Here is a 27,543-nt window from a genome sequence, read left to right on the forward strand (position 1 = left end):
TATGAAGCTATGACCTGTCTCTTTTACATCATGTTCTTTCTCTAAAACTCCAAGAAATTTCTTAAAGAGAAATAGGGAGAGAACGATCTTGTATTATCCAAAAGTAGCAAAATACTTTAGACATACAAAAATTAACTAGAAATTGCTGCCAAAATTAAATTACACTTGAATGAAATGTTACAAATTCCTAACTCTTTCACAGCCTACTCAGAAAACTCTTAATTTTGAATTGTATCTTCATTTTGGTGTGGATATTTCAGGATATTATCTAATGGGACTGAAATAAGATTTTGGACAACATTTTTCCTGGAATTGAATTTAAGTATCAGTGATTAAACGTACATCTGTTTATTGATAATTGGTGCAAACTTTGCACAAGGAAATAAGAATTAATGGAAGTTAGGTGAGAATACATACAGTTAGAATTCCTACTGGAATTTTCTTGGCAATCATAATCATAAAAGTAGTGGGGCTTGTTCTCTATCCTGATTTCTTACCAGTATTTTAAAATCAAAGTGCAAAAAGACCATTGAAAGCAGAGTTTTAATCCTTTCTTTTTTTATTCTGACCCAGTGAAAGAAAAGCACACCAACATTGTCCAGTACTGAGTCATCATATAGTAGCTGTTACTGCCTGGTAGTTCCCATGGTGCCTTTAAATCAAGGGTGTTGTAAAAGGAGCTTGAAAATGAGGTAATCTACTTAGTTAATGATCATTCTTATCAGTGATCTTTAATTAAGTGATAATGTTGATAGAATAAAGCATTTTCACAGGATAATAGCCTCCTGTTTGTTTTCTGAAATTGTAATGATTGCAGACAATAGAGGTCTTGTGAAATTTAAAGAAATTCAGGGAAAAGAAGCCTTAAAAAATTTGACAATTGTTGCAGAAACATCCTACAAAAGTGGGAACTGGCTAAGCATTTAAATGTTGCTGAATAATGCCCTGAGTTGTGTGATTTTACAAACTTGGAGAATAAATCACTTTTTACTTAAAATAAAACCAAATGACTCTCAGGAGGTAGAGGTCCTATTCTCTCCAAAGTATGATTAATTTGCTTGCAATATGATATAATGAACTATCTTATTGATATTTTATTTTTATAGACATAAAAATAATCCTTAGGACAAAAAAAAATAAACAAACACTTTTCATCTAAACCTCTCAAAGTACGTGAAAAAGTTTAATTGAAACTCCCTAGATGATTTTACAGAGCAGGAAAGTTTGGGGACAGAAAGAATTTGTGATTTTTCTAGATCAATATTTTAGTTCACAACAGAACCAGGGTTATGCTTGAGGCTTATGAACCTACAGTTTCTGGGTTTATAGCACTTGGAGGTTTTCTATGTAAGGATTATAGTGGTGCTATAATGGACCAACTTTCTGAAGAGAAGGTAATAAGATTTAAGTTTTTGCAATTTCAATCCTTTGTAACTTTTTTTTTCAGTGGGTTAAAACTATAGCAAAATATTCTAGCATAATTGTTGCCACACAGATTCAAAATAATAAAATAGAAAAAAGGTGGTGTGAGCCACAGATTAATATAGACTCTTTTAGATCAATTGTTTGCAAAGTATATCTGGCTTAAGAGGCATTTTTTCACTTGTGCTACAATACTTGTTAGTGGTCATATTCTGCTGCTTTCATAAGGAAAGAAAAGGGAAGGGAAGAAAATTACAAAATAAAAAAGAATGTCCTGGGAAAATTTATTTGGAGAAATAAGAGTAAATTAAACTCTTAAGATAGGAGCTTTGTTAGGTTTGGGTTTTGTTTCTGGTTTTTTTGTTTTTTTTTTTCCCCCCTAGAAATATAATGGCAATATTGCGTGGTGACTTCTGCAGTGACAAAAAGACTGTTCAGCAGCTTAAGAGACCTAAGACTGAATGCACTGTTGTGGTGGGTCTTTAACTAAGAAACATTGACAAGGTTCTGCTGGACCCATGTGATTTTCACTTTTAAATGTCCACCTCAAAACTTTGTTAGAAAGTTTAAAAATAAAAATAACCTGATGTTTTTTAAGATAAAGAAAGAACCAATATATACATTTTTATTCACAGGTTCTTTTTTGAACATGTCAAAAATACTTTGGAAAAAAATCTGCCATTCCTTGAACTGTACAAAACAAACAAACAAACAACAAAAAAATCCCAAGCAAACAAACAAAAACCCACAAAAAAACCCAAAACACAAAACTAATTCATCTAATGCAAATACCATGGAAAAATTGTTAGAATTTGGCAACACTGTAAGCACTGAACAGATAAGTTGTTAATAAGATGTCTTGAATAATCTTAAGATTAGAGACACATATGTACTTCCTCCAAAGCATGCAGATTACCACTATAGCATTTAATCTTATTTTATGTGTTAATTGCCATTAGCATAAAACTAAAATAAATTTAATCTTATGTTTATGCATCATTTTTTGTATGCATCCTTCTTTTCTCTTATTCAAACAGACACAATTTTACTTTGTGTATTTTCTAATATTTATTTGCCAGATTTTAAATTTTCAACATTAATCTTCATTAATGTTGTACTGGAAAGAGAAAAATGCCCGTAGACAAAAAGTTAGAAACTAATTTGCTCCAGGAAAATCAATTTTACATTGTTCTTATTAAGCTAATGGGTAACCTCAAGCCTTGTTAATGAAATAACCATGGTTATAGTATTGATAAATTTAACGAATCTTAGCAATTATAAAGAAATGCATCCAGGGCCATGAAATGAATGTTAATTCAGTGGTGAATCATTTGTATTTGATGCTTATAAAGGAGATTTGCTTTACTAATCTATTTTCTTCCCCTGCATTTATAGAAGAAATTCCATTTTCGCATCCCCAGATTTACGAAAAACCACCCCCAGTCAAATTTTTTATTGCTTTTACTCCGATGCACTTTTATCAGCTGCCACAGAGCATTCTGATCCCTTTCAAACATGAAATGTATATCCTCTATTATTATTTTGATTATTTTGATTATTTTTATTGTTTTGATTTCCCACTCTTAGAACCAAAATCTTAGAATATAGTCAGATTTTTTTTTAATATCTTCTGAGCATTAAAATAATTTGTTTTCTAAAGGAGCAATTTATGTTCAAATAAACTTCTCAAGTCATAGTTTGAATTGCTGTGGTGTACAGTGTGAACTTCTTCTGTCCAGATATCCCTGGAGTTTATTGGTCTCCATGGAAATTCAGAAATTCTCAGTTCCAGGAGAGAGCTTAAAATTAATTTTTCCTCAGAACGCTGTTGTGAGGTAGGGAGAGGAAGACTGAACACACTTGAAAGCTTAGGCTTTTATTGGGCTGCTTTTATGACATAAAATGTGCTTCTTTCAAAGTGTGCTATTTAAGATTTAAGCCAATTTATTTTCCTGTAACATATATGTGTGTTAATTATTTGCAGTACTGAACCATCATTTACTCGTTTTCCTATATATGTTATGTCTATCTATTTATTGTCAGTGGTGATAGAAAGCTTTTGTTTTGTGTTTCTCAGATCTCAGGATAGAGAATTTTTGATTGAGTTCCAAACCTGCAAGCCTAGGGTGAGTAATTATTTTTGTTTTTTCTTTAGCTTGAATTTGGATGGTTCTGTGAATAACTATATTCCAGCATATGACTACGTTTCCTGGAGAAAAAAAAAATAATCCTCCCAGTCTGTGATAATGTCAGTTGGTAATACCAGTGATTAATTAAAACTTTTTGTTTCAGAGATTGTGAGGAAAAAGGGTTTTTTACCTTACTGTATAAGCAGAAAATTAATTTGTTCATGTTTGTTTGTTTGTTTGTTTGTTTGTTTGTTTGTTTTAGCATACTTTGACTGAAGAGACCATGACACTGTACTTCAATGCTGCATGTGTAACCTGACCATGTTGCATTTTGGGACTAATGTTAACATAGCCATCAAACACAGGAACTGACATAATTTCAAAGTGAGAGAGATAACATGAACCAAAGAGGAAATGATCTGTAAAAATTACAAAGGTTCTCCAGATATAAACTGCATTTTTGCACATTAAATCCCTTGTGAGAAACCATCTTTCAGGACTGAATAAGAGCCAAGCAGCAGTAGACAATAAAACAATAAGGCTACAGGTTTTATCAAAATTATTTCCTACTAACAGGAGTTTAATATGACAATTTGAGGGAGTGAGATACAAGACAGATAGCTGTTATAATGAAAACTAAAATTACTGGAAACTTGTAATTGCTGTAGTTCAATTTTTTCTCTTTTCCATATACTAAGTTCTTTGGGAAATGTTATGTTTAATGTGAAGTCATTTGAACAAAGTATGTTGACATTTAGCATGTTGCTCAAATAATTTCATAAGTAATGTAATAAAGCTTTTGAGACAAACAAGCTTAAACAGGTTACCACAGTATTCTCCTGAGTTTTAAGCTTGTTTCATAATATTAAATGTAATAAAGTCGAGCGCTTATTTTATAACAAGGGACAATATGATTAGCATGCGATTGAGAACTCATGAGGAAACCTCATTTGTATAACACAAATAGCTGTCATAGTCTGCATACATGGGCAGTAAACAACATTTCTAGGCAGTGGAAACTTAAGCCCAGAGGAATAGATCTGTCAGCTTTGTTTTGTGATTCCACTCACTGTGTGAAGGCAGTAGTTCAAAAAGCACCATGGCAGAAACTATGATATATTTTACCATGACACTTTTTTTGTAATGAGCTACAACCTTTGAGCTTTAAAGCATATTCCTGTTTCAGAAGCTTCTTCTGAAAGCCTGATATTTAGAATTTTGTAGTATCAATTTAAAAGACTCACAGAAAATATTTTTTCTTAATATTTGAATAGGTCTGGTGGGCTTTGTTTCCATCCTGTTTCTTTGGTTTTCCATGAGATTTTTCTTGCTCTTTTGCTCATAGTCCTTGAGGAGTGGAGTTGCTTATTGCTATTCCACATGCTGCATAACACAGTTGTAGAATCTTCCCTGCAGCAGGTGTTTAGAGGTGTCTATTGTAAGTCTATAAAATGCTTTTAAATTCCAAATCCCTCAAATCAGGTTTTTTCTAGATATCAGTAACACAGGGCTTATTCAGATTCCTGTAAAGGTCCTGTACTCATAGAAAATCTGTAGTAGCAAGCAATCTAATATTGTCCAAATTCTTAACTGTACAGATATCTGCCTTGTTACATTTGTTAATAACTGGTGGTTGAGGAAACACTAGAAGTGTTTAGTAACAACACACTGAAGTGACAGAGAATTCTCATTATAATACTGGTATCTTACTTAATATAACATCCCTGGTGATCAATTTTTTTCCTATGTTTTCAACAACTGATGCTATATAAAATAAACTCAAGCGTATATGTTTGTTTGTGTATTGTGTACAATAAAGCTTTATTTTTGAAGAAAAGTATACAAAACCAATGATAGCTCATGGTTTGAGGAACCAGGGTTTCAATGACATGTTAAAGCACCTTTTATACTTATAAATATAGGAGGCAACTGAGATAACTGCATTAAATAATTGATAAATATCATGAAATTATGATAAAGTAAGTTTTTCTGTGAGTTAAAAAAAAATCAAATTCTATACAACAGAAATCAACAACTTTTACAGGAAAATCCAGCAAAAAAAAGAAGCTCTAACCACTTGTTTAAATTGGATCACTTAAGTTTAGCATACTTAGAGCAATTAAAAGATACAGCTGATAGGGGTTTACTGTGGAAGGGAGCTCAATTCCAGTAGCATAATCTTTCCGATCTATTCAAAGTAGAAAGATAAATAGTGTAATTAATTCCTTGCAAAATTGACAAAGTTCAAATGATACAAATTAGATATGGGATTCTCCTTGATGGTGTTTGTAAACTGTAGATATATCTGATTTGTCAGAGAACTTTCTTACATTGTTTTATTGGCTTGCAATTTTTTTATATAAAAGCTATGCAAATAACTGAAGCAGGGTGATACTGGCAGCTACTAAAGTATCAAGGAATCCTTGCAAAATTTGAATCAGAGATTAAGTCTGGTCCTGTACTTTAACTAGTGTTTTGCTGAGATGGAAGTTTAAACAAAGACTTGTGGTATGTCTGATTTAATCATTTGTAATAAATACTTTAAAAAAGGGGGCACAGACAGATCTAAGCAGTATTGGCACTGTTAAAATAGTAGCACTGATTTTATGCATCTTATTATGTTTTTTAAAAAGATGACATTAAATTATGAATGTATTTTAAAAATATTACTTAATAAATTAATGCCTTCAACATTGTCCTTCACTTAAGAGTGACTTGGTCCTTCTTATGAAGGTTTTATCAGAAAAAAATGCAAAACCTGATACAGAACCAATGGAAGAAAATAAATCTTTAATTGGAAAATGGATACCGGGAACTTACCTAACCTTATGTCAAGGTCATGTCCGTTCCATCCCTTACTACGCAGTATTTGTGTTTTTCCATAAAATAAAAATGAATTTAAAAAAAAAAAACAAACAAAAAACAAACAACCAAAACACCCCCCCAAAAAGAACCCCAAACATTCTTATTCCCTTATTAATTTCTTCTTACTATTTTTTCTACTCCTTTCCTACTTCAGATCTTAATTTTTTTAAACTCCTTTCGCAAATATATTTATTTGAACTTGACATGGAGTGTGGGCCCCAGTTTTATATTATGCTCAGTTTGTGATGCCTTTTTCTACTAGCTGGCACTTAAGAAAATAATTTTCTTGGCCATGAATCTGTAGGGGGCCCATCAGAATTCATCATCCCAGAAATGTCATAATTTTAATATTTTTTATAGTATTAAATAATCTGATCTAGAAAACCAACTAAAAAAAACCAACAAACCAATACAAAAAATTTCCATTTAAAAATAATGAAGGGTATTTTTAAAGACAGAATTTGCAGAAGTAAACTTAAAATACCATTTTACCTAAATCCCCCTGAATGCTGTACCACAAATTATCACGTATCTGACTACAGATATGCTCGTATGTTCACTGGCAAAACCTTGCCGTTAGATACTACATTTAACACTGTATTTGGAAAACTTCTGATTACTTATTTACATATGAACAGATGGACATAAACACAAACATATGTGGGTACATGTGTTTAAAAACATATTAATCTTCCCAAAAGCATTCTAGATTTGATCCTTTTCAGTCCTTAAATGTATGTATATGCTTTATAGAGACATACGTGCTCCTGTATATTTATATATATCCAACATGACAGGTAATACCTTCCTAAAAGCACTGCAAAAGTGCTTAGCCACTTGTTCTTTTAATGTAAATTTCAAGCATGATAAGTGTAATAATACAGAAAAAGCCAATACAGCAAAATTATCTTTTAATACTCTTATTAGTAGATTCACTAGCGTGTAAAATGGTATGACTAGAGATTTGCAGGTCATGCCACAGTAAAAGTAAAAGGTTGTATGTAAATTAGGAATGAGATCTAGGGTTCTTTTAGGTTTTTTCTTACTTTTGTGACATTCATAAAAAAGTTATGTTTGTTGAAACATATTCTATCCTTTGAAAGATTTAAATGTATCACCTAAAATAATGATTTCTTTGATTTGAAACACAATATATTCATCAAATTCATTTTTTATTAAGGAATAGCACCAATGAAAACTTAACCAACTTACATAAAGAGTGAAACAGAAAAAAAAATGCTTTTATACTGAAGACAGATTTCATTTTTTAGTAAGCATACTCTGAAAGTATTGATTAAAAAGTCCTACCATGGTCACAGCCTAGGGAAAATTATTATTAGAATGATACTATACAATCTTGATGATTGTCTTTTGTTCTGGGATTGTCGTTGTATCTCTTGGGATTATGATTATTTCTGAAGTTAAAATCGTCTTTAAAGAAAAGGCAGCTTAAATCTCATTTTCAGGTGGATGGAGCTAAACATACAGTAGGGGTAAATCTGTTTTCATATGAACCAGAGACCCACATAGCTATCCTCAGGGTTTTGCAGTGGTGGTAATATTCTTTTCTATATAAGGAACTTCACTACTTTTCAGCCAGCAATAATTGCACCTTGAAACTTTCTTACAAACCAAGAGACAGGGCTTGTGGACCAAAAAATAATGCTATCATGTAGAGCTGCAAACTCTAGAAGATAAGGATTTGTTAGAAACTAAATGAAGTCAATCAAGGAAGAAATGATGTTGTAATACTGCTAAATAGGCATTAACTTTGGAATCAATTTCTCCAGTTGCATGATTTAAACTGTTCAATGGTTGACGGACATGCCTTTCCGGATACACTAGAAATCACTAGTGATGGACACGCTGCTGGCTACCATTGTCAATGGATTATTAGCAATTCTTCTTAGGCTGATTTTCTGACATATCTTTGAACTTCTTTCACAATTCACAGCCATCCACTAAACAGAATTATTGTTGGTTGCTGTCAGGCTATAGGAAAGGGGAAAAATAGTTTGGAAGCTATTACCTTGTATTCAAAAGCCATGTCAGTATCTGCTTGCGTATGCTTAGACTTACTCCCATTTACAAAGGATGTGGAATTGGAAATGTAAATTATAAGTTAAAAGTAAAATTGTTTCTTTCATCCAGCCTCCAACATTATTACTGAATATCTGAAACAGAGATGACTTAAAATGCAACATAGCAAAAAGTTTTCCATTTGCTTCAGCAGAGGTCTGTTAACTCTCTGAAGGAAGGAATTTTTCCCCAAGACCAAAAGATCACAGAATCATAGAATGTCCTGAGTTGGAAGGGACCCATGAGGATCATCAAGTCCAATCCTGTCCCTGCATAGGACAACCCCAAAAATCACACCGTATGTCTGAGGGCATTGTCCAAATGCTTCTTAAATGTTGTCAGGCTTGGCACCATGACTACCCCCCAGGAGAGACTGTTCCAGTGCTCCACTACCCTCTGGGTGAGGAAAGTTTTCCTAATATCCAACCTAAACCTCCCCTGGGATATCTTCCTGCTGTTCCCTCGGGTCCTATCATTGGTCATCAGGGAGAAGAGATCAGCACCTGCCCCTCCTCCTTCCCTCATGAAGAAGCTGGAGACCATGATGAGGTCTCCCCTCAGTCTCCTCTTCTCCAGGCTGAACAGACCAAGTGACTTCAGCTGCCCCTCATACAGCTTCCCCTCTAAATCCTTCACCATCTTTGTGCCTCTCCTCTGGACATTCTCTAGTAGCTTTGTATCCTTTTTGTACTGTGGTGCCCAAAACTGCACAGAGTACTCAAGATGAGGCCGCACCAGTGCAGAGTAGAGTGGGACAACCTCTCTTGACCGGCTAGCAATACAGTGCTTGATTTACCCCAGAACACGGTTGGCTCTCCTGGCTGCCAAGGCACACTGTGGGCTCATGTTCAACTTGCTGTTGACCAAAACCTTCAGATCCCTCTCCACAGGGCTGCTCTCAAGCCTCTCATTCCCCAGTCTATATGTACATCCAGGGTTGCCCTGTCCCAGGTGCAAAATCCAGCACTTGCCCTTGTTAAACTTCATACGGTTGGTGATTGCCCAGCTCTCTCATTTGTCCAGATCTCTCTGCAGGGCCTCTCTGCCCTCCAGGGTGTCAACGGCTCCTCCCAGTTTTGTGTCATCAGCAAACTTTGATAGCAAACCTTCAAGTCCTGCATCCAAGTCGTTTATGAAGATATTCACGAGCACTGCCCCTAAGATGGATCCTTGTGGAATCCGCCTAGTGACTGGTCGCCAGCCTGATGTAACCTCATTTGCTATAATCCTTTGAGCCCAACCCGTCAGCCAGTTGCACACCCATTGCATTATGTGTTTATGCAGCTGTATGCTGGACATTTTGTCCAGGAGGATACTGTGAGAGATGGTATCAAAAGCTTTACTGAAATCTGAAAAGATTACATTGACTGGCTTCCTTTGGTCAACTAGGTGGGTAACCTTGTCATAGAAGGAAATTAAGTTTGTTAAGCAGGACTTTCCCCTCATGAATCCGTGCTGGCTGGGACGAAAGACTGCATTGTCTTTCAGGTGTTTTTCACTAACTCCCAGAATAATCTTCTCCATAATTTTGCCAGGCACAGAAGTGAGACTGACAGGCCTGTAGTTACCGGGGTCATCCCTGTTGCCCTTCTTGAAGACTGGGACAATGTTTGTCAGCTTCCAACTGGGACCTCTCCAGATTCCCAAGGGCACTGAAAAATTGAAATTTGAAAAAAGATATTTTGCTACCCTTTTGTAATGCCGCAAGAGAAAATTAGTGACTCATATAACATTACTGAAGTTATTGATAAAATTACATCAGGGATAAATTTGAGAACTTTTTTACTAAAGGTAACTATTTCCTTTCTTAAAAAAAAATACTAATGACATATTTGAACTATTTTTCAGTTTTTAAAGAACTGAGAATTATTCTTCTGGAATCTTTCCCAAAACCTAGTGAAAAGACTACTATTAATTTCAGTGGCCTGTAAACAAAGTCCTTTTTCATACACTTCTAGTGAACTTGAAGTCCCTGTCAGTCAGGTCCACATACTATACTTTCTTAGATATGTGGGTATTTATATCTGTATCTTCCATATGAATTATTTTCACTGGGCTTGTAAAGAACATAAAACAAATAAGTGAGTCATTACCCTCTACAACTTCCCTTCAAAAATGGAGGGGAAGAAGTAACTTGCCCAATAAAATTCCAAAGAACTTTATAAATGCCATATGCAGCATCAGATTTATTTCTAAGACATTAGAAACCAGAACTGAATTGCTCTTCGTTGTCTCTTTTATTTGTGCTGTTAAAGCACAAGTTTATCAGAGATTTGATCATTTAAAAATTCACACTGAAAATATAGAAGAAAAAATAGACTGGGTGTTTAGACTGTTGCTTGGTTATTGGACACATGCTCCAAAGGATAATGTCCTGTCTTTTCATCTTCATCTAGCTTCTGCTCCTGAAGGAAACAAATTTTGTGAAAGAATATTCTGGTTGAAAAGTATCACCTGAGTTGTCAACATGTGCAGATCTGTAAAGAGTCCAGCTCAAATTTGACTAATATTCGTTTGCTGAAATAGCATAAGAAGCAAACTATCTTTTTCATTTCATATGTAGTTATGGTTGCCTTCCAAGAGTTATTTTAGGAGTTATGTGAAAATATGTCACCAACACGTTTTTTTTCTCAATACTTCATAACTCTGGTCCAATATCAGAGTAAAAATCCTATTGTCTTCCACGGAAATGTTGTGTTCTTGTGTGTGTGTGCATGTGTGTTCTGTGGAAGAGTTTTTCTGAAATTTTATGCTCAGTAAGAAACTCTGTAGAAATAGAAACAGAAAAATTGTGTAATGAAAACCAATCTTTTTCCCAGTCCACCTGGGATGGTGGGTCCCAGAAATAGATTACTTTCTGTGTAGACAGAGGTAGGAAAAAAGATTCAGGGCCTCATTTCCAAAGAAGATGTAGTGAATACATTCACCTACACTCACTTGGGCAATGAGTCCTGTAAGATATGATCTCAGCTGAGTACTTCAGAATTTTTAGGAGAAAATCACTTATATACTGTGTAAGTAAATATACAACTAAATGCAATGTTAGTCTTAAACAAAAGGCTGTTAAATTATTTTAATGCAGAACTCAAATTAAAAATAATTAGTTATTTTGATAAACACATTAAAGAACACAATATAAACTCTGGGACACTGAGTCAGGTCAAAGATCCAGCTGGCTCAGCCTGATTTTTCCAGTGGTGGTTGGCTGTAAAAGTTTAGGTAATTTTTCTTCTGAAATAGCCTCCAGCCTCCAACAGTCAGATTGTAGGTTCCACTCAGCTCACTGTATTACACTGAAATGGAAAAGTGGGAAAGGATAATGAAGAAATCTGAAAACATTTGCAATTTTTATAGTTTTAGACTTCATTACTAAATAGGTTGAGTAAAGTTTCTTGTGGTTTTTTATGTGTCAAATTCCACCAACCTTTTAGAGAATTCAGAAAGAACATTGCAGTTCTGAATCAAATTTCTTGGAAATTTTGATGCCTTTTAAAAATTAAACTGAACTGGAGAGGAAGAAAAGAAAGCATATGTCGTGCTAGGACACATATTTCTGTGTGAAATTAAAATTATATGATTATCATACTCTTATCAAGTTCTTCAAGTACAATATCTTCCTTCCATCTCCTCCCAGTTCAGCCATGTTTCTGTATTGATAAATTACATAGGGCTTTGCTTGCAACACATCTGAATGTACAATCTGAATGGGTGTATGCAATTTATATAATTTTCTTTTTGTCTTTTTTTCCCCCTCCCATATCAAGAGTAAGTAATTTATGTACTATGTCTTGTCCTTTTGACTACCGATAACCCTATCAGTCTTTATCAAAGTTTGTATCTCAACTGAAACATGTCATTTATTTGGATTATGTGTGTAGTGGGAGATCATGATTAGGCTTATGTTGGATCGTCTTATTGATAGTGAGGAATTAGGGAAGAAAAAAAGAATTAACCTGCATTGAAAAAACAACTTTGAAGCATATTTACATCTGCGAAAGTCTTTCAACAGAAAGTAGGTAATTCTAGAGGTAATAAAATAAATGAGATTTCATTGTGTAGCTGAGCGGAATTCAGCACCCAATATGTCAGCATTACATGACAGATTATTAAAAAACTGCCACTCTCATGAGTAGATACCAATCGTCAGTGACTGCTATTTCTGAATTTGAGACTAGAATTTCATTCTTAAGTATCCTTGCTCTCTGATCCATTTCTTTCCTTTCAGTACGAGCCACTTTTCTACACAGAAAAGATATATGGTTGTTGTGCCATACAGTTGACGGCATTCGGTTTATATAACTAATATATTTCTGAACACCAACAGAATAGTAGCACACAAATCAACTATATTCAGGTTGTAGTACAGAAAGTGAGGACTGCAGCAGACAGGGCTATTTTTGTACCTGGAAATATATGAAAGGTCATGGAAAATATTCCAGTGGATTGTAGAGATCAGCCTTCTCTAAACAGAATCACAAGCATATTTTTTATAAGAACCATTTTGTTTCATACTTTAACTCTTTTTTTTCTTGTTTCCAAATCCACTTAACGCCTTTGTAGATCAGTCCCAGTGATGCAAAAAAGTAAAAGAGACCTTCTAACATTTTTATTAACTTTAGAGATAGGTGATATACTCTGTATAATGAAATATCAGGTAGTCCCTTTGTGCGCAGTAGTTCTTTATGAAGTAAAGAGTGAAACTACTGTATAATACGCACAAGATTTTGTGGGTTTGAGGCCTAATTTGTTATATGCTCATGCACTTTAGGAAGATTTTCTTATGTTGGATGTGCCTCTTCTCTCTTCAACTCTCAAAATATTTACGGTTAAATAGTATGATAAACATGCAGTGGCTAACATATTCAAGAGAAACTTCTTTAAGGGATTATGTCTTGGGAGAAAGCTAGCAAAAACTTCCTCCCAAAATGAAACCCAGGTTATAAATTCTCATTGTTAATGAATTCATCTTAAGGCAAGACAAAACCATAGTGGCAAATGAACATATCCTTTGCCTTGTCTTTTTTTAATTTCAGTTTCAGGCTCAGGATGATATGGTAGAGCTGTAAAAGAGCAAGATTAGAATATTCTCAGGGTATCATTTGTACTTCCACTAATTCTGCATGAAAAATACATTTCTATTTCTATTTCTATTTCTATTTCTATTTCTATTTCTATTTCTATTTCTATTTCTATTTCTATTTCTATTTCTATTTCTATTTCTATTTCTATTTCTATTTCTATTTCTATTTCTATTTCTATTTCTATTTCTATTTCTATTTCTATTTCTATTTCTATTTCTATTTCTATTTCTATTTCTATTTCTATTATTTCTATTTCTATTTGTATTTCTATTTCTATTTCGATTTCGATTTCGATTTCAATTTCAATTTCAATTTCAATTTCAATTTCAATTTCGATCTCCATTTCTATTTCTAATTTATCTTTTTCTTTCTCTTTTTTTTTCTGTTTCTCTTTCTATTTGTATATTTCTAATTCTACTTCTATTTCCATATCTCTACTTCTATTTCTATTTCTATTTCTATTTCTATTTCTATTTCTATTTCTATTTCTATTTCTATTTCTATTTCTATTTCTATTTCTATTTCTATTTCTATTTCTATTTCTATTTCTATTTCTATTTCTATTTCTATTTCTATTTCTATTTCTGTTTCTGTTTCTGTTTCTGTTTCTGTTTCTATTTCTATTTCTATTTCTATTTATTTCTATGCATTTCATTTCTATTCTACAATACTTTTAAGGTATCTGTTCATATCAATTCTGCTGCCATGTAAGGAGATATGCTGTAGTAATTTCCTCAGTCTATACCTCTTTTTTAAATGTATGAATATCTAGGACTGCAGTAATTTGTGAATGTTTGTTGAAATTCATATCACTGGTAGGAGTTGGGTGGAGGCAGATATTGTTTAGGGAGGGTGTTTGATGTTTGTAATTCTGCCTTTTAAAAGAAGTTTAGAAGAGAGAGACTAGGAGGAGCTCCAAGGCAACATGAGGCTCTCATATCATTGAGTCTCTTATAGCCTCTGTCAACTGGAGACTGTTTCTGGGATGCATTTAGGACTACAGCAGTATTTCCATCCAATACCTTGGCTTTATCTGTCTGCTCTCAATATCAGCCACTGCTGACCCATAACTGACCTAAAGTAATTGGCAGAACTGTGACACTTTCCCACTCCCAACGGTTGCTTCACTACTCTGCTAGCCACAGCATATGCTTGTAATTTTGGATTGCAAATGTTATTAGAGTCCAAAGTGCATGACACTCCTTTGTTCACAACACTGAAAGCTACAGTGATGTGCATCATCTACAGTAATCTGTAGGAAACACCTATAGAACTTGATGACTGAGTTCAAAAGGTTGGATTTGGTACTGAGATACATTTCTTTGTCAAAGTCTGCCAGATGTTTTTTAAATCTTTTGGAAAGAATCACAGAGTCATAGAATCATTGAATGGTTTGGATTGGAAGGCACCTTCAAAGATCATCAAGTCCAATTCCCCTGCCACGGGCAGGGACATCTTTCACTAGATCAGATTGCTCAAAGCCCCATCCAACCTGGCCTTGAACACTTCCAGGGATGGGGCATCCACGACTTCTTTTGGCAACATGTTCCAGTGTCTCACCACCCTCATTGTAAAAAATTTCATCTTTATGTCCAATCTCATTCAATATTTAATCTTCTAAGTTCTTTAGACAAATTTTTGTCATACCTTTCTAATTTCTACCAGGTTTCCTTTTTGTCATTCCTCCAAATTAGATTTCTTCATAGTTTTCCATAGGCATCAATCTTGAGTTTATATTCTCCTTTCCCATACATCTGATACCATGCCTAGTTTCTAGAGAAAAGCTGATTGAAAAATATGAAAAATTTTGGGTTTTTTTTCTATTTTTGACTGCCACACTGCAGCCTCATTTATATTTATCCATTTCTAGGCACTTTAAACATGGAATCTACCTTTAGTATCTTAAAGAGCTATGCACTAACATCACTGTATTTTATATTTCTGTTTTTTCCTCTGGTTGCTTTAATACAGCAAATAGAATTCTATACACCTGGGAGATTTTCACCCTTTGGAATACAAACACCACCTTTTCCAGTTACAGTTGGATACACTTTTTCATCTATATTTAAAAAGAATAATTATAATTTTGTTCATCCAGTTGAATTAAATTTTCTGGTAAATTTACAGAAATCATGGGAGGAAACTTATTGCTGTTTTAAGTGATTTCTTCTTTTTTCTTCAGAGTACAATATGTACTTCTGTTTTTGTGGAATTATCTTGTAGTTTTTATTGTGGGCAGGGAAACAGAGGGATAAAAGTGCCCAAATACTACTAGATGCAGAACACATATTTAAGCACGTAATTCTTAATGTGTGAACGCAGAGAGTGGTGGTGAATGGAGTCAAATCCAGTTGGCAGCCAGTCACGAGTGGTGTTACCAAGGGCTCAGTGTTGGGGCCAGTCCTCTTTAATATCTTTATTGATGATCTGGATGAGGGGATTGAGTGCACCCTCAGTAAGTTTGCAGGCGACACAAAGCTGGGTGGAAGTGTCGATCTGCTGGAGGATAGGAAGGCCCTACAGAGGGACCTGGACAGGCTGGATCGTTGGGCTGGGGCCAACTGTATGAGATTCAATGAGGTTAAGTGTTGAGTCCTGCACTTCAGTCATAACAACCCCATGCAATGCTACAGGCTGGGGGAGGAGCGGCTGGAGAGCTACCTGGCAGAAAAGGACCTGGGAGTGTTGGTTGACAGCCACCTGAACATGAGTCAGCAGTGTGCCCAGGTGGCCAAGAGGGCCAATGGCATCCTGGCTTGTAGCAGGAATAGCGTGGCCATCAGGACTAGGGAGGTGATAGTGCCCCTGTAGTGGGGGGCACTGGTGAGGCCGTACCTCGAGTACTGTGTTCAGTTTTGGGCCCCTCACTACAAGAAGGACATTGAGGTGCTGGAGAGTGTCCAAAGAAGGGCAACAAAGTTGGTCTAGAGCACAAGTCTTATGAGGAGCGGCTGAGGGAGCTGGGGTTGCTTAGTCTGGAGAAGAGGAGGCTGAGGGGAGACCTTAGTGCTCTCTACAACTACCTGAAAGAAGGTTGTACTGAGGTGGGGGTCAGTCTCTTCTCCCTAGTAACAAGCAATAGGATGAGAGGAAACAGCCTCAAGCTGCGCCAGGGGAAGTTTAGTTTGGATATTGGGAAAAGCTTCTTCACCGAAAGGGTAGTCAGACATTGGAAGAGGCTGCCCAGGGAAGTGATTGTGTCTCCATCCCTGAAGGTATTTAAAGGGTGGGTAGAAGTGGTGCTCGAGGACATGGTTTAGCGGTGGACTTGGCGGTGCTAGGTTAATGGCTGGACTCAATGATCTTAAGGGTCTTTTCCAATCTTAATAATTCTATGATTCTATGATTCTATGATTCTATGACCCTAAACTGCCCACAGAACAGATTTAGGACAGATTTTAGCTAGCCTCCATGACTTGTGTCACCTGGGAAGGACATGCAACCTGAAAAGAACTAAAAAAATGAAAGAAGGGCAGGACAAGGTAGTAAAATATTTTGCCACAGCTTCCCTCCTTTCTTCTGCCTGAATTCAAGAGAGTTTAAAACAAAGGAAACATACATTGGCATGACACGTTTCCAGACAAGAAGCTATTTCTGAAAGGATATTAGAACTTTCACCCAGAATCTTCCTTCTGCATCCACCAATACCACGATACTGAATCTGCATAAGTGCAGGCCTGCCACAAAGGCTTCTTCTCAACAAGTTCCTTCACCTTCAGCAGGGTGAGCATCAGTCCAGGTTAGCCTCTTTTTATTAGGTTTAATTAGACATAAGGCTTATTTTCCAAGCTATTTCTGAACCAATTAGTGTTGGAAAAAACTAACAAAATGTAAGTAGAGATTGTGACAAATGTAGTACATGGTATCTCTCTAGAAAAGATGTCTCCCCCATCATAAGACAGAAGACCATTCCCATCCACATTCTAACCCTAAGCATATGCTTTTCCCATTTTTTCTGTTATGACATCTTTCTTTTCTCCTCCTTTCAGGCAGGTGAGCCAGTATTCCGTTGGCTAATCTTCTCAAAACAAAAGCAAAGTGCAAGAAATGCTTTGTGTAAAAATTCTTTATGTAAAAATATATCAAACCATGATGATATTATGTCATGCCATCTCCATGTTCTTTCCAATCCAAAGCAATCTACTCGTTTATAGAGGAAATAGAACAGACACTGGTAATGAATAACTTTGAGTTGTGTTTTTCTTCAGTGGCTCAGTCTGTTATGATGGATTATTATTGTTCTCAGGCAGCTCTCTTTCCTTATGAAAGGATTGACACATTGGTGCTGTAGTGATGGGCCTCATGAAGTACCTCGCTAGCTGGAGTAGAAACTACTCCCTCTCTTTGTTTCAGCCTAGCAAGCCAATTTGAACAGAAAATAAATGCCCAAATTACAATATACGGATGCAGGAGTGATACTTCAGCTTTACAGGGCAACACTAGTTGCTATATTAAGTGCAGGTTTGGGAGACAATTCACTGGTGAGGAAACACAATAATCTAAGCCTTATTAAGTACAGATCTTGAGCATTAGTATCTGATTCTGTCATAACCAAAGTGCCACAAGGCTGCAGATATTGATCAGGGAAGAATCATAGCACAGGATTTGGCATGGTGCCTTGTGCACAAAACATGTTAGGTACAATTGACTATGCACAGGGTGAAAGACGATAAAACCCCTACAGCTCAGTAACAATTCTACAGCTGGTGCATGGCCTTCTCCTTTTTACACACCATGAGGACTTTGCTGAGATGTGTGAACCACCACAGAATATTATGTCATGCCTATATCAAAATATACATATTTCTTCATGAAGACACATGGTCATTTTTACCACCCAATTTCCAAGAAACAATGTTAATCTTTTTTCACCCTCTACCTTTCCTCAGTTCTTTAAGCATATATGGCAGAACTGTAGTAAATGCAGCAGCATGTTTCTTTCACTCTCTCCTGCTTACATGTGTAAAATGTCTCTCTCTTTCTTAAAAATATTGACATCACTGACATAAGAAACTAGAAAGGAATGTTGTTGTGGGAAACAACTGAAAATGAACCAAACGGCAGCATTTATCCATGAATGGGGAATCAGTGTGTAGGCAGTTCTTAGCTTATCTGTAGTGCTGAAACACTATTGGGTACAGTAAATGTCAGTTAATTTCTGTACATTTAAATTTTAAATTTGGGTACAAGATAGTTCTGTGGAGGAGAGAAAGATGACTGATCTAACAGGTTCTTCTATTCCCGTTTTCTGACTTTTGTGTGATTTGGTGGTTTTTTGCTTGTAAGTTTTAGGAATATCTGTCAAGAACTGAAGTATGAGTTAAAAAGAATGCCATGCACCATGCAGAGAAAAAGAAGGTGCTGAGCCACAATGATTAGAAAACATTTGAGATAAACTGAAGAGTTCTGCCTCTTTTCTAAACACAGAAAGCTTACAAAATTTTATATATTTCTGACTAAATTGCAGCAAGGATAATACTGTAATTGCCATGAATTATCAGGATGGTGCTGCCCTTGCATAGCCCTCTCAGTAATCCCAGGTTCTTCAGTAATCTGTTGTTTTCTAGGTATGTAAATCTGGACAGTAAACATTTTGCAGGTAGAGTTCTAATTCCCTGTATTTATGTTTTTGTTCTTTCTTAATATGTACTAAAATAAATTAATTTAAAAAAGGACTACGTGCCTCAGTTTTTCGTGTATTTCAATTCCTGTGCATGAGTGCCCTGCTGACTCATGGTGTCACACAGGTACCCCAACACACCTGGTTGGTTCAAAGGGTCTCCATTAAAGAGAAAGTTCACAATGCAGTTAGGCAGCATTATTTTTTATGTCAATGTTCTTTCATCTTCCCTCCTGCCTTATGTTTTTGAGTGGCTTTTCTCTTGCCTTCTATGTAGTATTGTTGAATATTAGTGATCATAGAATCATAGAACAGTTTGGGTTGGAAGGGACCTTAAAGATCATCTGGTTCTGACCCCCCTGCCATGGGCAAGGACGCCTTCCACTAGACCAGGTTGCTCAAAGCCCCATCAAACCTGGCCTTGAATGTTTCCAATGATGAGGCGTCCACAGCTTCTCTGGGCAACCTGTTCCAGTGCCTTACCACCCTCATAGTGAAAAATTTCTTCCTTATATCTAACCTAAATCTACCCTCTTTCAATTTAAAGCCATTACCCCTTGTCCTATCACTACATGCCCTTGTAAGAAGTCCCTCTCCAGCTTTCCTACATACCCCCTTCAGGTACTGGAAGGCTGCTGTAACATCTCCCTGGAGCCTTCTCTCCTCTGGGATGAACAGCCCCAGCTCTCTCAGCCTGTCATCATAGGAGAGATGCTCCAGCCCTCTGATCATCTTTGTGGCCCTCCTCTGGGCTCACTCCAACAGGTCCATGTCCTTCTTATGCTGGAGGCCCCAGAGCTGAACCCACTACTCCAGGTGGGGTCTCACAACAGTGGAGTAGAAGGGGAGAATAATCTTCTTCAACCTGCTGGTCACGGTTTTTTTGATGCAGCCCAGGATATGGTTGGTATCGGTGGATATGGTAGTACTTTCTGTAGGCATTGTTTCATGAACAATTTCTTCTTAGCAGCCATTTTTTCAGATTGATTCTCTGTTTTCTCATAGATGGTACCTGGCAGGTACAGAGTCATGATAATTATTAAGCAAAACTCAGGTTAGGGTCAGAGTTTTAATCCTTTAAACTGCTTATTTAACCTCTAATCAAGATGCATTTTCTTGCCAAACAAGATTGTTTTTGCAGCTTGTTTACAGAACAACCTGGAAAAGAATGGTATTGGGAGGAAGGACTTCAAAAACAGAGCAATTTCATAGAATAATTAAATGGATAGTCAGGAAGCCATCACTCACTCTTAATTAAATTGCTTCATCGGGAGAGCTTGCAGTTCTAGTCAGAGTTGGTAGCAATCCTACTCAGTTCAGCTCAACCTTGGTATACTAACGTGTGCCAGAAGCTCACTGTATTTTCTTCAATATAAAGTAAAAAAATTTGATATTCTAATTATTATTCAAGAAACTAAGAAGAAGAGATCTTAAAAGAGGGCTAAAAGAAATGTTTAGGCCAAAATTTTTTTGGTCTTCAAGGCTTTTAAAATGGCATAGATACATCAAGGTTACAGCATTCTAGTCTGTTGCATTGTTAGTATAATATTCAGTTATATAGTAAGAGTGAATGCTTTACTTGCAGTTTAATCTCATTCATCTGTTCTTGCTTATGATTTTCTTGTTCCCATGTTTACACATGACGTAGTTTTCTTTGCACTTGCATCTACTGCAAACATTTACAACAACATCAGTTGAACATAAAACCCATATAAAATATTTAAAGGTTCCCATCGTACTCTTCTGTCCCCTTCCACTGGTAAAAATGCCCAAAGAATATTCTAAGCAATCAGTGGATCTATTTTATTTGATGATTGATACTTCATTTGGTGACCACCGTTATTATCAGATATATGTGCAATGTTGCAGATTTAATGGCTTTTGTATAAATGACTTTAAAGGCACATCTTAAAATACTGAATGTACTTCATAAATAAAGATTAAGTAGTCATTATTTATACAACTCTTTTAAAGAAAACTGTATTGCTTTGTTTTTCTAGCCATTCATGCTCTTGCAATAGTTTACCTAAGGCTACAAGGTTCATTTAGTATCTTGTCTTAATTTTATTCTCCTCAGATAAGTGATTGCTGGTCTACATTCAAGATTGCTCCAATTTTTAAACTGCAAAAGAGCGGATGGATAGGTTTGGAGCAGATAAGCTAGTGCTCTGGAGTCCAGACCACTGTGATGGCTGTAGAAGAGTGCCAAAACTGTCTGGAATCTGAGACTAACTCCCATAGATGAAAGCCCCACCACTGGACTCTGCAGAGCTGGAGCAAGGGTAACACAAGAGGGAGGAAACCCTGGCAACTGCTGCTACCATCCAGGGTGGTTCCATTGTAAGCCCAGACAAGTAGAATCAATAAAAGATAACAGAAACTCAAAAGAGACTGTGCCTGGAGGAAGAGGGAGAGGAAGGCAGCACGCTGTGGTACTTAGAAACTCTTGCTACAATTTGACTTCTAATAATGACTGTGTGTGGCAGGGATAGGGGTATATTTCTGTTTCTGATTGGTTTGTGAAATACAAGCAAACAAAGCAAAAGCTTCCATAGACTCCTGATGTGAAGCAGCAAAACTCTCTCAAAGCTCAATAGTGCCAGACTGGATAGATACTTTTGGGCCAGTTCAGGCAGACATCCAAAGATTTCATCCTTCCCATAGTACTGGCTATTGAAACATTGACAGATGACCAGTTTAATTTTAATGGATTTTGGCAATACTACTCATATGTGCATACATCAATGTGCATGTGGATAGTAGTTTTGGACCTGGAGAAGCCTGGTCTTATCAAAAAAAGGATGGTGAAATGCATATCATGTAAGAAATATTACCATTTGGTTATGCTTTTGAGATTTATTTCTTTCAGTGTAATCTGGTATTTAATTTGCTTCTTCTGAAATAGAATAACAGATGCCCCAAGGAATTCAGGTTCTATCACTTTAGTGACTGTTCTGATGAGAGATGCTTTCAACCTTCATAACAATCTGCAGTTCAGAAAATTACTCACTATATGATATACTTTCTATATTATACACCATATATTATTTTTTTAAGGTTTTTTTATTGGTCTGCCTTTCTTTAGTGTCAGTCTTGCAAACCACTTCCGGGCACTACACAAGTCTAAATAAATATCTTTATCTAGTGGTATTTCACTGAATAATTCTTACTGATTTTTTTTTTTTTTTTTTACATGTACAAGATTTTTCAGAGAATGTTTTAATGAAATATTATTGTGCTAATATGAACATTGCACCATAATATTATTTTTCCTTTATTTTGTGAAATTATAATAGACAATCCATCTGAATTAGATCTTGAAATCTGATCAAATGTTCCAGATGTTCTAGCTTGAACACTACAGTTTCTCTGTGATCCATGTCAGAAATGCAGCTGTCAACACTAAAGCACACCTGCCACCAGTTTTCTGTCAGCAAATTATTTTCCCTTTTGTTAGGAAGTGCAGTAAATTGCCAGAACAAAGCTTTGGTCTCATATTGAACCTTATGTCATATTACAAATTCACAATCCATAAATCAACAGGTTTAAGGAAGTTTACATGGAACTAACCTTGAGTCTGAGAAGTCACATACTAAAAAGTTTTGTTTCAAAAGAATACTGTGGATATCTTCAGAATGTTGTTCAGTAGAACAACACAAGCTGCTAAGAATTGTGCAGGTCACCTATGGGCTATTGAGACTGTACGCGTAGAGTGTGTAACTGAGGAAGGAGTACAGAATAGAATAGAATCGTAGAATCATTTAGGTTGGAAAAGACCTTTAAGATCATCGATCATCCAATGTAAACTTTGCCTGGCACAACTTGAGGCCATTTCCTCTTGTCCTATCGCTTGTTGCTTGGGAGAAGAGACTGACACCCACCTTTCTACAACCTCCTTACTGGCAGGTTGAGTTTTACTGCTTTCAAAGAAACAATTTTTTGCTTTACCACAAGCAGTTCTGGAAGCAAGAGGAATCCATGTGTCATTATCATTCAAATTAGGATGGGTATGTGTATTGGATTTCAAATCGGTCAGTAGACTGATGTTCTGAAGAGAGAGATATTTATGTATGCCAAAATGCATTCAACAACTAAAGCACTGACTTTCTAGATATTCTTTCATTCTCTCTCTCAGATAAACTACAGCTTCTGGTGCACAGTTCTAATCTGATACCCTCTATAGAGAATTTGGCTTCAAAACCATGTAGCATAATTTTTTTGTTACTTAAGAGTCGGAGAAGGAGCTGAGGTATAGCACATTTTATGTAGGATCACAAGTTATAAGACTTGAACTGTGTTCTCCCAAATGAATGACTAGACCTTCATCTGCTGGAGGCTTTATGGTTTATAAACTACATTTGTCAGTTATATAAGATTGCACAATCAACCAGCCACCTCATCCTTTGATCTTCTAAAGTAAAGAATATTTTGCAGGGTGGGGTTTTTTCCCCCTTTTCCTTTTCGGATTTTTTTTTTAATTTTATAAAATAATTTTTAAAACTATGCAATAAATGTGCATTTAGGATCCTACTTCTAAAATACTATATTGTAACTGAATGTTGTCATGAGAGCTCAAATGGCCTTAGCTCTTTTTTAGGCCTCTTTTGTTTAGGTGCTTATAATTTCATTCATCATATTTTCCCATTACTGCTCTCTACTGACTTACCACAGAGATTTTGAATTATGTGAGTGAAATTGTCTGTGTTTGTATGTGAACAGAACTATACACTGAAAAAGGACTAGCTGGCATAACTCCTAATGGAATATCTGAACACCTGATTTGCAGAGAGCTTACTGACTTTTCCCTTGAGACACCACCTCCGTGCTTTACATATTTATAAATATCTGAAGCTCATTCTTTAGAATGAGTGATGTTAGTAGTTGTAACAGAAACACCAAAGTACTGTGGATGTAGACAGTTTCACTTTGCTCAGCTATAAATGATTACAGAAAACTCAGTTACTAGTCAATGCAAACTATGCATTGAGCAGACTTGTGTCTTACTAAATATAGAAAAGATCCAGTTTTAGGTCATCTGGCAAATTGGCATTTAACACTGAACAGCCAAGAGCAAAAATCTGACTCCCTTTTAAGAAGCTGATCTTCCAGCTGGTCATTAAGATTTTTCACAGAAGTTTGCCCCTCCTGGGCTAGAGAAGCTATAATGGATCACAAAAGGTAGGCAGCTTCTGAGATACAATTCACAAACTGGGCCTTTTATGGCTCAGACCAAGTGAGATGGCCCTCTGTCTGTCTAAAAACATTCAGATTAACATCACACAGGAAGGACAAAAGATTATGTAGAGCTAAGACTTTTATCAGCATGGCTTCTTCCTGTTCTACAATTCAATGTGATCTAGCCATGTTGGCAGTTTAACTGGCTCATGGAAAAACAGCTTAAGGGCAGTTTTCCATTAGCACAGAGTTGTAACAGGTACTCTTATAGCAGTTGTGGTCCTCATCACCGTGCAACATAGATTTAAAAAAAATATTGTGGATGGGATACATGTGGTAAGGCCACAAATGAGCTAATCTTCCACTGTACTATCAACTCTTTATATACCTGAATAAACGCATTTTGTTTCAGAATACTCCAGGACTTTTCTTACACATTGCAAAGGGTTTCCTCTTCTGAGAACACACAGGATCTGGGGAATCTGGTCTAATATCAAATGTCATTTGTACATCCTCTCCTTTCCCCAACATAACCATGCAGTTTAGGATATTTCTTTGTGTCCCTTGTCATCCCCTATAAAATTATCACATAGACATAACTGACATATATAGTGTTAACCCAATAGTTTTAAAATAAATTTCCTTAATTTATACTAAGTTACGCATGCATGCATATGTGTTTATACACGTAAAGATAATATTTATAGTTAATAAATACATAGTAAACACCTTGGAAATTCCAAGTACTGCTAAATAAACTTGTATTAATTTTCTAAGAAAATAGAAGAATATTTAATCACAGCTTGGGAAGAAAGGAAAGAGAAACACTTAGTAGAATCCAGGAGCAAGAAACAAAATAGTGTCTATGAAGTTTTTACATACATCCACAGTTTCCTCTCTGACATAATCCTAAGCAAAGAACATTATATTATGTCATGTAGATAGGACAATAGCTAAGCTAAATTTCCTTCCAGAGAACAGATTAAAATTGATTTAACAAATTTGGAAGTTTATTGTGCTGAGCACAGAATTTGACACTTACCAGATAAAACTTGCCTCAAGACCATAGATATATAATGAAAATATTATTTAAGAAGTGGCAGTCTTTACTCAACTCTATACAACTTCTGTCTGAAAAGTTGGAGTAAAGTAAGTCATTAATGAAACTTTATTGTATCTTGTTGCTAAGACTGATGAATTTACATATTTAAACAGAATTTTAAGGAAACACAAGTATAATATTGGGATTAGCATAAAATATTAGAAGTAGAGTTCTAAATAATTCATGAATTACTAACTGCATAAATTTTGCTTCTGTATTTTAAAATTAGATGTAAATAAGAATGTTTTCAGAGGAAAAAATATATGATGTGCTGTACATGCTATTATAGCTACTCAGTTCTTTTAAGAGCTCAAGCTATTTTTTACATTAGGTTAGCTATTGAATACAAATATACATCTTTAACTAGTTTCTTTTTATTTGCCTGTAGTTTGTAAACATTGTAGGAATTATTTTGGTTTTTAGGAAACATTGATGCTACAAAACAATGCATAACTATAAATTCCAAAATATTTGCATTTTTATCTGCATTACAGTCACTAAATTAAAAACAAAAAAACCCACAAACCAAAAAAAACCCCAACAAAAAAAAAACCACCTGAAACCAAACTTCTGGTCCTAGCCACTGTTAATTCTAAGTTTGTATTTATCCACATAGTTTTGTTGGGGTATAGACTATATGTTTTATTTTTCATAGGTCCAAGCCTTGATCAATCAAGTAATGGCAGGCTGACTCATGCAATTACATAGAAGACAGTATTTTGATATGTAGCCAATACACTGAAACAGCTTTCCAAAGAAGAATGTGTTGAAGGGAAGCAAGGAAAGTAGAAGCTGCTTTGAAAAAAAAGAAGAAAAAAATAATCACTCTTTGTACTTAATAGTTCAAGTGAAGAGACAAATTGCCAAAAAACTTGCTGTCTGCTCAAAGGGAAATGTTACTTCCAAAATTTTTAACAGCTTCATGCGGATATTGCTTCAAATATTCTCTCAAACAGCAATACCAGCTTTTTATCCTCTGAAGTACAGTATGCTCTTCTCTTGCAAATAACAGTCTAAAAATTTAATGTTGTAGGTTAGTTTACCGAGACATCAGTGAAAGTAAAAGAAAATACTTAGAAGCAGAGAGTGATTACTTGCCAGTATGGCCTTGAAAATCTACTGAAACAGTTGTTCTTGTTGCTCAAAGTGCCAAATGAACTTGGATTTGTTCTAACGCTTTGCCGTTCTGCTGTTACTAATTGTAGATACAAGCTTTAAATTAACACTGAGTAATGTATTTTTTGCCAATATAAGCATGTTAATCATTGTGTATCTTACTTCAGAAGAAAATTCCCATTTTGATAGCAAACCTTCCATCAGTCTCCTACAAAACAGCTTCCAGAAGGTGTATCCTGTGCAATATCTATCTGACAAACAAATATCTGACATTTAGCAGCGTGAAAAACACTCCACTCTGTTTCCTAGCCTTTCAGCTCCTTACTGACTTGACTGCTACCCAAAAAGGCAAAGGCATACACAAAACTTTTTTTCTAGATACAAGAAAGTTTTAATTGAAAACAAAAGTGCCAGGTTTGAATATAGCTTCAGCAGATTAGCAGTTAAATTAGAAGGGGTTTTTCATTTAAGTTCCAGTGTTGATATGTCACCATGCACTGTCACTTTGAAAAGCGATAGTGCTTTGTTATCAGCGCTGAGTGCAGGCAGCCTTCTGATGTAGAAGCAGACTAAAATAGCCTGCCAGGGTGATGAAGGCACCATGCACATGTTGTATCCTGCCACGCAGGGAGATGTGGAGGGGCGGTGCTGACACACTGCTTTGCTCAGACAAACAGGATGATCATCTCCTGGGGCCTGGTTTCCTGACATTTAACAAAAAAAATGAACTCATGGCAAAAACGTTCATCCTAGTTCAGCTCAAAGAGTATAAAGGGATTCAGAGACTACAGTAGCATTTCTCATTAATAAATGACTCCTTGTATGTTTTCTTATCACCTCTTTTGCCAGGAAAAGGCTTTGTGGGATTAGTCATTGTTGAGAGTTCTGTATGTGCGGAAGTTACAAGATTTGAGGGATGTTCATATCTTATATTGAGGTTTATGGGGTATATGA

The 27,543-nt window shown here is 35.7% G+C and overlaps 1 protein-coding gene across 15 annotated transcripts in view; it reads left to right on the plus strand.

Moving 5' to 3' along the window:
• The window catches only part of PTPRD (protein tyrosine phosphatase receptor type D), a 1,305,401-nt gene that overhangs the window by 549,865 nt on the left and 727,993 nt on the right, over positions 1–27,543 (plus strand). For all 15 annotated transcript variants that reach the window (XM_087741431.1, XM_087741446.1, XM_087741430.1 and 12 more), the window contains one exon: positions 3,500–3,548. The gene's annotated coding sequence lies outside the window, so the exon portion shown is untranslated. The remainder of the gene's footprint in view (positions 1–3,499; positions 3,549–27,543) is intronic.

The sequence above is a fragment of the Nipponia nippon genome, unplaced genomic scaffold, assembly GCF_047370975.1.
Source record: "Nipponia nippon isolate SJK-2023a ecotype South Korea unplaced genomic scaffold, ASM4737097v1 scaffold_8, whole genome shotgun sequence".
Lineage (NCBI taxonomy): Eukaryota > Metazoa > Chordata > Aves > Pelecaniformes > Threskiornithidae > Nipponia > Nipponia nippon.